Source organism: Sycon ciliatum, chromosome 3 (assembly GCF_964019385.1).
Source record: "Sycon ciliatum chromosome 3, ocSycCili1.1, whole genome shotgun sequence".
Classification (NCBI taxonomy): Eukaryota; Metazoa; Porifera; class Calcarea; order Leucosolenida; family Sycettidae; genus Sycon; species Sycon ciliatum.
The window spans coordinates 9028118-9034152 of record NC_088645.1 but is presented as its reverse complement, the minus strand read 5'-3'; the positions used below and the strand labels follow the sequence as shown (position 1 = coordinate 9034152).

Sequence of the window (6035 nt, the reverse complement as noted above, 5' to 3'; positions counted from 1 at the left end):
AATTTTCTGCCGGCAGAATCCGCCGGACCCTAGTCTGTGGGGGGGGGGGGGGGTTGTGTGTGCGCGTGTGTGCGCGCGTGTGTGTGTGTGTGAGTATGTCGCGCTCACAACATCTCGTTTCTGCTTATGAAGCTACATGTACATGTATGTGTTATTTGTAGGAGATTACAATGTAGAGGTGATTGTCTGCTTTGCGTTCCTCTCTGCTTGGCCTGCATTATCAATTTATCAGTACTGGTTTTTCCTCTTCACACGTACACGTACCCCCCCCCCCCGCACACAAACAAACACACACACACACGCGCACGTATGCTTATGTATACGGTTTCAGTTTGAAAAATACAAAGTGTCCTGTACATGTGTGCGTCTGATGCATTCACACGAACTTCAACGGTCTATGCATATACCATGTACGCGTCACTTCTCCTTTGAGGAAAGAAAACCAAAGCATATCAATACAATCACATACATGTATACAAACTTTTAAAAGTGTGTGAATGTACAACGTACGTTTGTCTTGTTTATGCTGTGTGTCACTTTGCTCTGGGCATGGAAATTCTGTCGTATTTGCGAATTGTCGTTATATACGCAGTGGTTATTAGAGAAGTTGACTGTGTGTGAATGTACAAAGTACGTTTGTCTTGTTTATGCTGTATGTCACTTGCTCGGCCACCCGTGTTGCGTTCTCTCTGTTTCGGCTATTGCTACTGCACTGTTCTAGCCAGAAATTATTGTTGATAGGGAAACCGAGTGCGAACCTGGCTAGGCTTTGTTGGTGAGGTACTCTCATGTGTGCGTATCCGTGCTCGTTTGTATTCCTCCGACGGTGTGGCACACACATGTGATGTTTGCGAAGTGTATCCGGCATGTACGAACAATGTGTGTGCATCCGCGACACGCATGTTTGACATGTTTGTGCTCCACGTGTGCATGTAGGATCTAAACGTGTGTAACGCAAGCGTGTGGGGCACGCCCATTACGTCTGCGGCACCGTGACATGGCCAGTATGTGATGTCCGACACGGGTGTGCAGGAGTGGCGCGTGGGCGTGTTCTGAGTGTGCACGTCTATACTCCAGCGTATTGTCCACTTTCCTGGTCCCAGGAGGGTTTTGGATCTGTGGAAAACACGTGAACTGAATACAGTGGAGTTAGTTTGAACTCTTGTGTGCTTTCTGTGCACAGGTTTATCTACGGAATTGAGTATGGTCAAGAAATGCGTCTGAAAAACCTGGAGAACCATCGATTTTGCCATAACCATTACTCGAATGTCCGAGAGCAGGGTCGAGGGCAACCACATTGTCGAAAATTACACCTGTTCACGCCCTCCTTTCAGGTTACTGGCTCGTTTTCGCCGACTGCTCTGAATCGTACGAAAAATTCAAATGTTCTCCGCCGAATGGCACCATCACAAAGTCTTTCGGATCATTTTCGATATGCACCTCGCGAACATACCACCTTCCTGCACCCATACACCACAAACAATGCATGCTCCATTCGACGAGGTGGGTGTCATGAGTGTTCTTTCACGTCAGTCGCCGAAAGTCATTTCAGGGTGAGAATCGTTCTCAAGAAAAAGATCGCAAAAATCAGTGTAAGTCTCGATGGAACGCTTGAGGATGGACTGTATGCAGTCCGTGCGCCAAGGGGTACTCAAGGGCTGATTTTATTTGCAACCGCGGGAAACGAAGTCACCAAGACGCCTTTATTTGAGGCTTTTGGAATTGGAGAATTTATTGAATTTAGGTATGGCTCTCGTCCCTTCTAGAGAACTAACCAAGACCCTGTGGGGGCAGAAGGAGACTTCTTTGGCTCCGTGAATACACTAGCTATGCGGTGGTCTAGTTAGTTTGAGTGTGTGGTTCGTATTCAAAGTGTTCCAAGCCGCAGTTCACTCGAAGGTCATCGTGGATACGTCTGCACTTGAAAATCAAGGCTGGAAAGGACTGCCTGGTGTGTCCGAACGGTATGTTTTGCACTGAAGGCACTTTTTGTATGAATTGTTGAAAGTGTCTACTTGTTCGAAATGCAAAAGACATGGTCGTAGATCCTTGGCCCACAACACCCCACTAAATAAACTATGACCTGTCGTGAAATTATGTGAAATCGATCAACACAATCATCCACAAATTATCCTATGCCAAAGTACTGCAAATGCAAATAATGGCATCCCTTTACCTAGGTCATGTTTGTAGGGCCTTATGCCACATCTTTGCATGATTTCCTCATGCAAATCGTGTGCCTAGCTTCGAAAACACATTGCGCTAAGGGCCGAATATATACCTGTGAATCAGAACAACAGCACTCACTATTGCTTTCATGAGTGGTAATGGTCAGCTGAAAGGAAACTTCTATCCATCAACTCATAAGTAAAGTAATGACTAATCTCCTTGCTGCGCATGTGGTTCCTTCGTATTTACATGTACCGTAAAGTACCGTCAGAGCGCCCCGCCATCTCGTCCTTTCGGGGGCGTATTGTGGGGGTGGTCTCCTGTCTGTAGGTTATACGACACGAACTTTGTACACATATTGCACGTTCTGCAGACAATCTATGCCTTCGAGCGGACACGAGCTCCACACAAAAACCTGCTTAGTGTGACCTTAGTACACTAAGTTGCTCACACCGTACGAACTTCGTTGCACTCTGCCATACGATTTTCCTTTCCCTGGCTGTATTATATAAATCTGTCGCAGCAAAATCAAGGTGGGGCGCTCTCGCGGTACTTTACGGTATGTGCGCCTCTCTGTGTTCGGTGAATGATTTTGAATATTTGCGCACGACTTCAGGATAGTGCACATTGTATGCATGCACCTGCATATGTAATCCTTTCATGATTTAAAAATTAGGAGCCGTGCTTCTCATCACTGTGGACAAGTAAATGTCGGCCAATTACGTAGCGTTTGGAGATTTGCACAAGTACAGTTGCGTGTCGATTATGCGGCAACCGCGGAATAAAATGAATATTCCGGACGACTGAAGCTACAAAGCCATCTTGTGTTAACTTAACAGATCAAAAAGACAGTAACTAGTTACTTCGAAGTACCTGTATTTATCACTAGTATTACCCTGAGACAGTCGTGCTCATCTCTAGAGACTGGCTTGTGTTTACGTAATGGCAACTTTCATGATGCTGACTGTCTACATTTACTTGAAATAGGACTATAAATACTAAATATAAGGTCTATAAGCTGTCAGTGCGATGCTGTTGGATACCCGACATGCCATGTGACTGACCGCCAGATACTAGTAAACGACATGCGATTGTACCGGTCACAGTGTAGCTGGGTTTTCACGAAAATTTGAAACTTATACGATTGTGAGAAAAGTTCAGAAACCACACTTACACATACACACACACACACACACACACACACACACACACACACACATGCGCGCACGTGCGCGTGTGCACACACACACACACCTGTCCTGTTCTGTTGAGCCACTACGACAACTTAGCACAAGGATCGCATCGGCCCCAAAGGGGCAGTAGAGCGAAAGTGAGAGGTGTTGGCTTCGAGTTCACCTATCTCTACGGTGAACGCAACCTCAATCGAAAGTCAAGCCAAACGGATTTATCTACCACGCGCGCGCGTGCGCGTATACAAAACGGAGGAAGGATTACTTACTCTCCCTGTATGATGTTTCTGTTGTATTCGTGAACAATGTCATTGATGTTTTTCCATGCATGTTTTTGAATATGCGAGCATAACTTCCAACATCAAGCACATTCTTGCTTCTCATCAGCATGTACAAGTTTATGTTGGGCAGTTATGTAGCGTTTGTTTTACCGGCTGCGTTTGTTGGTGCTTGCAGGTCATTGGCATGCTGTCTGTTTCACAGAAGCTCGTGTAACAGGTTCACCGTACAGCTATGAATGCAATGTAGCGTGTTGAAGCCACTTCGGTATGACGTGATGCCTAATTTCCTGGTTGTACCAAAATTGCGAGTATGCAAGTGATCGTCAAGCCTGCCCCTGTACAGTAGCCGTCTTGCCTTGTTACGCCTGGTTCTGACTCTGCGTTCTCGTATACTCCATGCAATGTTACAAGGAATACTGCTCCCTTCTCAAGCAATTCATTGGCAACAAAACGCTCGGCTATGCCCTGTAACTTTGCTGTGCGGTTTGTGCTTTGTCAATGTTGTGTATCAGTTCATGATCTGTGCTTGCTGGTCTGTTTGTTTTCTCTCGCACAATTGAGGCGCTGTAGCACAGTGTACAGTGTCGATTTTCCTGCCCAGGCTCTGATTTCACGTACCACAGTACGGTTTCTCTTGTTGCTCACTGTAATGTGCATGATACAAGCTCCTTGGTACTCCATCATCACCTGGTGCTGTTGCTGCCATTGTTGGACCCTGCTGATATCCTTCTCGCAATGCCCGAACGTTGTTCCAACAAATGCACAACTCGCTCTTAGTTGTCATATTCGGTTTGGTCTCGTTCCAGTCTTTCGAATTGAGTGAGTGCGTAAACTTGTATGAAGTGGTGAAGCAAAAGCCGTGCGCCGGCAAACATTCAATGTCCGGGTGTAATGACGCACCAAGGTCCCGGGACTTGCGTCCAATTCCTGAGTGATTTTTGTGTGCCTAGCCTCTAGGTATCATACCATATCTGTTTGGTTCAACCGTTTTGGATGCCCACTGCAATACCATTCACTGTATTATGTGTGTATGTTATCCAAGAAATCTCCCATATTTTTGGGTGGACAAACCTCGCCATAAGTCAGTAACCTGGCATTTTGCACTAACAGAACTCCTAGGATATCAGCGCCGTCTCAGTACCTGGAGACAGTTGTAAAGAAAAAGAAAAAATATCCTTGGCCCACAATGCCCCACTAAATAATCCGAAGGGTGTCGCGAAGACGACAATTTCCTTACCTTTCTTTCGTGGACGAAAAAAGACACTTCGCTTCGTCCGTTGCGCATGAAACGAAACATGAGGGTAGTGTTTATCAATTAGAATAGGTATCATGCACGAAGGAATGGCGAAAAGGTACTATGCTCGAGCGCTGGTCGTCGTCTTGTTTGTCAATTTTGAGTCCCATTGAGAATTTTCTTCCCCAGACCTCTCAAATTTCCCGCGGTTGCAAATAAAAGTGCAACTTCTAGACGACTTTTTTGAATTTGGCGCACGGACTGTATGTATGCTGCGTACATCCGCTGACAAGTAAATTCACCAGGCTATTCGTTTCAAAAAACCGAAATCAGGACAAACTCAGTGACCTGCACCACCGCGACTGGTTACGCAACCTTTCACCGTACCTGTGGCTTACCATGCCGTCAGAAATGACGTAGTGCACGAATTACGCTCCCACAGGAACCATCCCGAGTTGCACACTCTGGTTTATGTACTCTTGATGATAATTATCGTACTCGCGCAATTAGATCCCTCTCTTCATTAGTGCCTTATCTTGAATAGTGGCACAGTCTATAAAGAGCCATGAAAAATTACGTTCTCTATTGAATAGTGCCCCCCCCCCCCCCCCCCCGCAGGCTTGTAACCAAGCGCATGTCCAAGTCTGGTGTTCTTTTGTCAATGTAAGTATTGTCCATGTCATTGCACTGGTGGTTTCAGGATCAAGACCGCTGTTCTTGTTGCTGTTCGGGTTGGGTCATGATAGTTTACAGTAAACTGTAGGCTCAGTTTTTCTTTCTTTTTATATACTGGATGATGCAAATAAACTAGCATTGAAAAATAGTACCCTTTCTTGAATAGTGCACTCTCTTGAATAATAGGGACCTTTAGCACCACGCGTACGGATGCTGCTTCGTCACCTGGGTTCGAGAATTCGTCAGAGTCCCCGCGGAGAACTCGTTTTCACGAATGGAAGCCTCTTCAGTCGTGGCACGCTCCGAATCCGTCAGGTACACATTTATTTGGATAGGTACACATGTTTTGCAAGGTACACATTTTCCCCTTGATTCCATGATCCATGCACGTGTACGTGTGCGTGTAAAAACCCGTATGCCAAGCTACCGGTCGTATCAAGAGTACATAACCCCCGGGGGTTATGTACTCTTGGTCGTATTCGTAGT

The 6035-nt window shown here is 45.9% G+C and overlaps 1 long non-coding RNA gene across 1 annotated transcript; it reads left to right on the top strand.

The window, feature by feature from the left end:
- The first annotated feature begins 1711 nt into the window (after positions 1-1711).
- LOC135811364 (uncharacterized) lies at positions 1712-4416 on the top strand. Its single transcript, XR_010552591.1, has 2 exons — positions 1712-1964; positions 3816-4416. It is a non-coding gene; the product is annotated as an uncharacterized LOC135811364 (long non-coding RNA).
- Positions 4417-6035: the final 1619 nt, after the last annotated feature.